This window comes from Chrysoperla carnea, chromosome 2 (assembly GCF_905475395.1).
Source record: "Chrysoperla carnea chromosome 2, inChrCarn1.1, whole genome shotgun sequence".
NCBI classification, from domain to species: domain Eukaryota; kingdom Metazoa; phylum Arthropoda; class Insecta; order Neuroptera; family Chrysopidae; genus Chrysoperla; species Chrysoperla carnea.
In genome coordinates, this window is record NC_058338.1 from 61,602,230 (window position 1) to 61,612,179 (window position 9,950).

Genomic DNA, 9,950 nt, shown 5'->3' on the forward strand with positions numbered 1-9,950 from the left:
CTTGATATGTTTCCAACCCTTCTGGTCATTTCAAAACAAAATTTTTTCGCTAAATGGCGGCTGAAAAGAGGCATAAATCATTTTTGCCACAAATTTTTTTAAATAGTAGAAAACAAAATTTTCGTGTCATGGTAAGAGGAATATAAAGAGTTATATAAACAAGATATGTACTAAATTTCATTAAGATTAGAATTCCCCTTTAACTTCTCCATTCAAAATTTCGCACTATAAAACTAAATTAATTTAAAGTTCAAATTATAGCGATCGTACTACACATAAAACATGATTGAAGAAGTTAAACAGTTGAAATGAAGAGAATGAACCAACTAAAGATAAACACAATAAATATATGATTAATTTTTTCGTCATTGACCGCTTTTAAAAAATAACAATAATGAATAATTTTATTTTATACAGAGTGGTCCGATAACAACCATGCGAGTTTTTATGTAGTTACCAAAAAATAAAAATAAATAGATTTATTTAAAAAAAGAATTATGTATTCTTTTTGGATTAAATCCGGAACAAAAATATTCTCATAAACGAATAATTTTTTTAGGGTATTTCCGATATTATCGTACTTTTTCTTGTTTGTTCCTGAATCTGGAAAACACATGCAGCAAGTAGACAAATAACATAGGTAATACGGCGATTGTCTGATGTAAAATTTGTGCCTAAAATGCAAAACTAGACCTGATATCATGACACAATTTGAAAGGATCGGTTTTTATATATATCGGGCAAGGACGACACTAACCTATATCTTACTTTTAATATGGAATTTTAAACGTTCATATTTTGCGTACTTTCAAAAAACAATTTCACTTTTCTGTCCGAAAAATGTCAATTTTTCACCTGAAGTGATAAAAAATTTAATAAACATGTCTATTTATTATTTTAATACTAATAATTAATATATATTGAACTAATTTCAATTGAGTTATCAAAACAAATATAAAATTGCAAAGCTTATCAATTTTTTTTTTCTTTCATTTTTTCTTTGAACTTTTCTCGTTCAAATCATTTTATGAACATTTGACTCCAATTTTTTGTTTTGGTCAAAACTTATTACTAGCTTTCGGCTAAACTGAATATACTTTTGTGTAATTAATTTAGGATAAATTTTCATATTTTCCCCACAGTATTAATCATGATTTGGTCATTGATTGGTCATCTTAAGTCACAATACAATTGTTTAGAAAAACATCTCGAAATTAGAAAAATTTTTGAATCTTTTCTAGATGTGTGCCAGTCTGTGTATATTTAATATTTTTTGTTATTTTTGTACCGTAGTGAATATACTATTTACACTAACTGTAATTAGAAGAAGATAGTCTTATTACCCTATAATAACAATATCTCTTTCTACTTAAACGCAAATTGTACTTCACCAAACCAAAATAACAAGGCATTTTTTTATGTATTTGTGCATTTAAGCGTTTATATTTGAACATAATTTATAGAAACACGTGTGAGTGCATTCACTAGATAATCGCAGAAACAACACACTAAAAAGGATCAAAGTTTGAAAAATTTGAACAGTAACCCGGATTTGAATACGGTTTTCGGCATTCGATTCGTCAGAACGTCAGGAAATTATGCATTTTATAATTGCATTTAAAATTGACAGTAAATATACTAAATTCACAATTCGGTTTAAAGTATTGAAAATGATTCCAAACTTGCCTCGAGGGTTTTTGGGGTCGCTGAACACGAAAATCGTGACAGAATCGGGCACCAGGTACCTGGTGCCAGCAGGAAACGCCATGGACACCGTTTACTTTGGGCAAAAGGTGCGATTTTACTATACAAGCACAAATTTGTTAAACTACGACTTCATTGTTAAAAATTATGATTTTTAGCCACAATTTTCATTGTGTTTTGATGTTTTTCGACTTTTTAAGGTGCGTCGCACCAAAACAGCCAATTTTCTGACCGAAATCGATAGTTTTAACTTCAATACTATTATTAAAAATAAGACCAAAATAAAAAACGTAAAATGAAAATAAAAACTCATGAAGATTGGCATATTAAGTAATGCGATTTTTGATCAATTCTGAACTCCCTGGTTGTAAGGTAGCGTAACAAAACGCACTATCCCCTTCTAGTAATGTAAAGCATTTGATTATGCTCTTTGGAAATATTTTATATATCGGTATATACATTTTCAATTTCTTTTTATTTTGTTTTAAACGGCTATTTTCCAAATTGTTGGAAGGGTGTCACTGCTTTTAAAAAAGAAAAAATATGTAATCCAACAAAGACATACGCCCGAGCAGGGACTTGAACCCTGGACCCTTGGATTAAAAGTCCAATGCTCTACCGACTGAGCTACCCGGGCTCATGTATATTTACTAAATTATTGAAAATTTTTAGAATATTATATATATAAAAAACTTGTAACATTGCCAAAAAAGTGATCGCTACGTTTCATAAGTAAAAATCTTCATTGGCGGTTTAAAATATAAACTTATGTCGAAAATTTTCAAAAAAATTCATTTCTGATATCTGTTAGACCTTGGCCCCACGCTTTATAAAGCTCCCTTAAAAAAGACACAATTGTATTTATTCGTTTCCACTTCCATGTGGCACATGAAGAATATTTTTGCAATAGGAAAATTGAGGTTTTAACCGTAACCATAAGTGTCAAGTTTATGGCAATCGAGTCTTGGATTTATTTTCTACGACTTTATCGATTGGTTAAGGATATGCCAAACAATTATCAACACAATATTTATATAGCAGGAATTTTGGAATTGTCAAAAAATTTGTCATACTGTTTAAGTATAAATAATTTATCTCTTTAAAACTTGTTCCCATGTTGCAAACTTCTTGTCATTTTTCATGTACTTCTTGTCATTCTTTCTTTTCGACGGACAAAAATAAACGTCAAAAGAGAGACGCAGGTTAAAAAGATAAAATGAATCTATAAAAGCACCCGTTTGCAACAATATTTCATTTGAATATAATAGCCCTTTGTCCTGATATTGATTTCGATGTATCTTTCGTTAAAAATTGAAGATGTGCGAGAAGAGATGACAAGATGTGAAATCAAAATAAAAATCGATTGGTAAACACAAAAAATATAAGCAAATAACTAATTTTAATATCTTATTCTTGCACAACAACTTTTGATATGTAGTCTCTATGGCAATTGCAGGTTATGACGTCACCAAGTGTTATTTTCCTTTCTTTCTATTTGTACATTTAAATCCTTCATATTTTCGTAGTTATTGATGTTGTCCAAAAATTGATTTCACACGATGTTTTGGCTCGATAACGAACGTATTTTGAAGCAATAAACAAATTTTAGGATAAAGACCGATTGGTTCGGACGCTGATGTTAAATCATACCTATAACTTTTTTAAATAACATATAGGAAGTAACACTTTGTAAAGATCATCAAGTATCATAAAAATTATGTTATTTCCGAAAAAATTAATAACAACAGACAAAAAATATGATAAAATTTTTTTTTTTTAATTAAGTGTTGATGGATGACCAAAATACTACGCCGTAGTAAAAAATATTGTTGCATGCATATTCATTTGAATGGAATATACGGCGAGGGAAAATATTTTGGCGATGCACCAAATTATTCTTAAAATAAATTTTTCTTTGTTATTTATGAAAAGTTTATTTTTTTTACAAAATTCTTTTCAGTTGTGTGATGAAATATGTTAATAAACTAACAACCTTTTGAAAGTTTGTTGTGATGATTTAGCATATTAATTTATGTGATGAGAATTACGCAAAAAGTGTGGATAGATGGCGTTTATTATTTTATTTTAAAACAAGCGAAACAAAATACTAAAATTTGTTCCTGGGATGCGCCAAATTTAATTAAACAATAAAAATTTGCTCTATGAAAAAAAAAATTAAGTATGTGATTAATTCTTAAAGATTATGTTCTCTTAAGGATGTTCCAGCATGGTATTTGCAGTTTCTATGTTAAAGCAATGGTACAATTTTTTTTTCGACAGAATTTAACGAAAAATTAAATTTAAGAATTTAATAATGCTTACTATTAATTCCCAAAGTTTCAGAAATTTTGACCGTTTAAAATGGGAAATAATTATGCCAACGTCCCAATTTCGATCAATTTACGTCAAAATTAATATCTCGAAAGTGAAAATTAATTTCTAAATTTTTTTTTTAGAATTGTATTGTATAAACATTTTTTTCTACTTTTTCTTCAATATATAATAATATCATAAAAAATAGTTGGAGAGACCGGACATTTTACATGCTTTAAATGGGACATGACCCTCAAAATCGCGAACTTTGTCTTTAAATATCTCGCGATCTAAACGGTCAAAAATTATGAAATTTTAGGAATTCATAAATAAAGCTATTATAAACCCGAGAAAAAAAATTCGGCCAAATCTGTCGAAAAGTGATTTCATGCTGGTACTACCTTAAATAGGATTAGCTGTGATAATTTAAGGTGCCTGCTTGAAATGGATTCAGGGTAATAAGAATCACATAATTTCCGCTTCATTGCGCGTTCACGGTCAATTTTAAGATCAATTAAATATAATATTAACTATTAGTTCGTGCCAAAAGTAAATTGAACAAAATGTTTTTAACCTCGTTAGAAATAAGGGTGTAAGTTTAATGTGTCTAGGTATCTGTGTGTCTGAGTGTTTGTCTAAGACATCGTAGCTCCTAAACGGATGAACAAATTTGTAATTTTTTTTAAAGGTAATTTGATCGAGTGTTCTTAGCTAAATGATTCAAAAAGGCATAGCAAACATAAAACAAAAAATTGAAATCGGCTCATCCGTTTAGGAGTTACGATGCCACAAACGAATCGATCAGATTTTGTGCGGAGATTTCTTTAAATTTTAAATCTAATATTATTTATAAGCTAATTTTATATTCCATCCAAGTTGATCCAATTAACACGATTTAAGTAGACCTGCTCATTCCTTGGTTTTAGTTCATAATTCAATGTAACATAAAAAGTTCAATTTTTTAGACGATTTCCACATTATAAAAAATTTAATTTCTATCGAATAGGCACTAACTCGATTCCATGGGTTAGTTTCCTAGAACTGTTTATTTTTTTTTACAAATTTTGTTTGATTTTTATTTAAATTTTTACGGTTATTTAAAATTATCAACACGGATTTAGACCGAATTATTTTTAAATACAAACTTATCGTGTTATAAATCTACAACAGAAAAACCGTTTTTAACAATCTTGAAGTCAATAAATGTATCAAAGATAATAAACCAACATTAATTAATTACACATAGCTGCGATGCTATGATTGATTTTGATTGCTAGTGGTAGGTGTACAATCAATTCGAACAGAGTATCAATCAATCTATATTTAGCATATACATATACGACACTTGAGTTGTTTCGGCTAATAAATAATAAAAAACGAGTGAAAATAAAACTAATTCAGTAGCAGTAAAAATCTAAATAAATAATAAATAATTTGAAATATTATATTATACAGACATACTTGGTGTAAGTCATTTCTAGAATTTAATTTTATTTTTGGTACACTTACCATCAACTTTTGTGAATCATAATCGAAATTGAAAACTGTTTTGATTTAATGATCTCTTTTTTCAAGTTATTTCCAACGAAATTCAATTTTATTTTAGTCATATAAATGGAAGAAATTTTAATGATTCTTTTTTGTTGTTTGAGATTTAAGAAATTCTAAATTGATTAAATACCTGAAAACGTATACTGTCGTGATGACAAGCTCTTATAATATTGGAGAAGCTACTACATTCTGCGTTATATTCTAAAAGGAGTCGGTTTTTATTATTTATTTCTTTTCAGGATGTACTAGCACCAATTTTAAGTAAAAAGGTAGATTTATTTTATATGAAGTTGGAATATGTCCAAATCAATTCTGAAAATCAAAATAAGGCATATTAAAGATTGGTTTTATGATAAAACGGTAGATGGATGATATATTTTCATAGATTTTTCCAAAACTAGTCGGTGAAAATTAAAAAAAATAATAAAAACTTAATGAATTATCGAAAACAAAAAAAAATTCTCCTATGATATTTAAATTCTCAGAGACATTAGAGACCCAGTAGTATATTTAAATTCTAATAATTAATTGTGATATGTAGATAACAAACCAAAAAATTATTTTTTATAAAAACTAAGGATTATTATTATTTTTTGGAAATAAATTCAGTAAAATTAGGCATTCAGTCATGTGACAGCAAACACTTCAAAGCAGGTTATTTGATTTATTACCATACACAAAAATGGTTGTTTGCTTACAACTGTTTACAACTTTTATACACAAAAATGATTCTTTGGCAAGTCGTGACAAAATTAAAGACGCCATGACACTCTATACTATTTTCGAAGTAAAGTTGAATAATACTTTTTTGGTGTAAATCAGATATTAATGTAACGTATACGCCAATTTTAAAATTTAGTACAAAAACCTATTACCGTGTAATTTTTGCATTTTTTTTGTAACTATTTAAAAATAAAATGCGTTAATCTATGTGCCATGTAATGCTAATATAACAAAAATTATTAAAAACATAATTTGTATCCTTGATTTAAAAGAGGCACGTAGATAGAATCAAATGCTTTCTTCAAAGTAATATAAATTATATCATTAACACAATAACAACAGTGATGGCGGCTATAGTATAATCTTCTAGGCCGATTACTTTGAGAACTTTGCTAATAATGATGATCCATAAATTTGGTAAATAAGTGTACCCATTCAAAATGAAATACTAAGCTTTCATACATAAACTGGTAAGTCAAGTTGTTCATCTATCAACAATACAATAACTATGCTCAAAAAATAATGTTGCTCATAAATAAAATTACCATATTAAAATATCGTTATCAATTTATTCATAAAACGTGTATTAGTATGTATGTGTATCAAAATAATAAATTTAAAAAAAAAAACCTTCTTGCAATTTTTGTAAAATAATCATTAATCAATTCACTAAAAAAGTTGACAGTGAATTTGAAATATAATTGAAATATTAATCAAATCAATTTGACTTGTTAAATACACGTTTGATATGTTTTTATAAATAGATTTATACATCACAGAAACAGAAAAAATATAGGGCAAAATTTGAATACAGTGAGTGCAAGTAGCTGTGGTACGTTGCCTGATGGTTTAAACTGTAATAATTCTAATGATTTATTAATAATATTAAATCAGCCTCAATTGCGATATCATGGACAACCTATAACTACTATAATTCTTTTTCTATATCACCTCAAAATCCTTTTTTCAATCATTCCGCAATAATCGTCCCCCGAAAATCAACAATCTGAATAAATATGAACAACAAAGCTGGTGAACAATTTGGATCACATTCTTGAGGCACAACGGAAAATTTTGTAATTGTCCTTGAAGAGCCAACATAAGTCGTAGTCTGGTCGAATGGTAGCGGCATCCTACCAGCTCTTGAACCCTTTTTTAGGGTTAATTTACTTGTAAAATGTTTTTGAAGCATTTTTATATTCTTAAGTTAAAGCCCGACCAATCGGTCGGGTCTAAATGTTAACCATACTGTTGCAAATTCTCAAAGTGAAGCTGATTATGACTGACTCACTGATATATCTTAATATATATATTTCTTGTGTGTGTGTGTATGTGACTGAACTCCTCCTAGACGGCTGGACCGATTTCGATGAAATTTTTTGTGTGAGTTCAAGGGGATTCGAGGATGGTTTAGATTTACAATTTGGTCCAGTACAACTGTTTTTGAGGGCTCCGTACCAAAAAAATGAAATTTCATTAAATGGTGGGAGCGCATATAAATCATATTACATTATGTATACTATGTGTACTATGTATTTTTAATAGTATTCAGGTATTGTCAATAGGCATTTATTAGAGCCATATGCGAGCGCAGCGAGCTCTAATATCAAAGGTCAGGCCAAAGGTCGAAGGTTAGGCCACTCCAATAAATAGGAATTAAATTGGGGTTTAGCGGGATGGGTTTAGCGGACAGGCTAAACGTAGTATAGGTATTCATGAATTGGAGTTACGTTTTTACGGGACAACGTCCGTCGGGGCCGCTAGTATATATATATATATATATATATATATATATATATATATAAATTCGAAGGCACTTCTAGACATGCTGGAAAGATTCGCCTTTTTGGATGGTGGAAACGAAGAAACGAAAAACTTCAACTTTTCTATTCTATCCAAGCTCAAAAGGTGAGGTCTTCACCAGGTCAACAATTTATGGTTTATACAATATTTAGAGTAACATTCGAAAATTTTCCACCGATCCTTATGACCCATGCTCAATTTTCATGACAATTAATCGGTAATTAAGGTAATATTGACAACACAAAAAACGAAAATCTGATAAATTTTAATATTTTTTAGGCTAAAACGATTTCAGTTCAATGGATTTTATTTCGAGTCCAAGGAAGTTGATATTTCGATATCCAAAATTCAGAACGAATGTTAGCTTGTAATCAGCTGCAGCTATAAAAAAAATTTTTTTCATTGGATTTTTAATTTAAGGATATTGTGTGTGTGATGTGGAAATTTTGACTCTTAGGTATTACAATATTATTACACGCTGTATAAATGCAATTGGTATTAATATTAATGTAAAATATTGTTCTGTGTAATATTCATTGCAGACAATGATTGTATATTTTTTCATACTCTTTAAGATGTACGTCCTAAAAAATATTTACGAATAAATTTTGAATGGTTCAATATCTACATACACGTGCTATCTTTTACAGATTGTATATTTCCAGTATTCACGACAGTATAAAAATTATTGCTTGCTCTACAAAAAAGAGCCGAATCATTGGCTGTGATTATCTGAAATTAGCTTTCAGTTAATTTACTGGGTAACAAGTGAAAACAAACAATTGACTGAGTTAATTGTTGAAATACCATGCATAGTCAGTGTTGATTCCTTTATCACATAACACATACAAACATGTGACACATACATAACTAATAAAGTATAGTACATATGTAAGTGACTTTATAGGTTTCTGCATTACCGACCGACATTTAATGTATAGTTTGTACACATATTATAAAATTTCCGCCTAATTGGCGCCCTCACGGGTAAACAGTGATGTTTACGAAAAAATGTTTCAAACAAAAGTTGTTTAATTTTTGATAAGGAACATTTTTTACATTTAAACTTTTGTTCTATCTCTAACGGTTTATAAGATGGGTCCTACGGACCCAAGACCCAATTGACCTATGGTGCTCATTTACGAACTTGACCTCACTTTTTACGTCCTAAGTACGCTGTAAAAATTTCAGCTCGATATCTTTTTTCGTTTTTGAGTTATCGTGTCCACAAACGGACGGGCGGACGGACGGACAACCGGAAATGGACTAATTAGGTGATTCTATGAACACCTATGACAAAATTTTTTTCCTAGCATCATTATTTTTAAGCGTTACAAACTTGGGACTAAACTTAATATACTATGTATATTTCATATATACATGGTATAAAAAGAGTGCTAGTACTGTCACTTCATATTTTCTACTTAGTATAAATTGCTCACTTCGGTCGTACTCAGTATAAAAAGTATATTTGTCTGTAAAGAAATTACAAATTTCATGACGTAAATTAAAATATCTTCTGCAGTATAATAAAAATATCAACTATAAAAAAACGCCCGAGCAGGGACTTGAACCCTGGACCCTTGGATTAAAAGTCCAATGCTCTACCGACTGAGCTACCCGGGCTGGATACCGCTTTTAAATTTTTTACATTTCTGTGATTATCTGATAATTCAAAAACACTTAATGATGCTTAATTTCAGTACCTGCATATAATTGACATGTAAACAGCTAAATTTGGTTTAGTAGTGAAGTGAAGACATCTTGGTACCCTGCCACTCTATTATGGGGATCAAAAATGTTTTTCTTTCTTCAAAATATTGTGATTGGGTTGATGGGGTCAAAACAAAAAATAA

The 9,950-nt window shown here is 29.3% G+C and overlaps 2 non-coding genes across 2 annotated transcripts; both read right to left on the reverse strand.

The window, feature by feature from the left end:
* Positions 1-2,268: 2,268 nt before the first annotated feature.
* On the reverse strand, positions 2,269-2,341 carry Trnak-uuu. Its single transcript has one exon. It is a non-coding gene; the product is annotated as a tRNA-Lys (tRNA).
* Positions 2,342-9,647: 7,306 nt separating this feature from the next.
* On the reverse strand, positions 9,648-9,720 carry Trnak-uuu. The gene has a single exon. It is a non-coding gene; the product is annotated as a tRNA-Lys (tRNA).
* Positions 9,721-9,950: the final 230 nt, after the last annotated feature.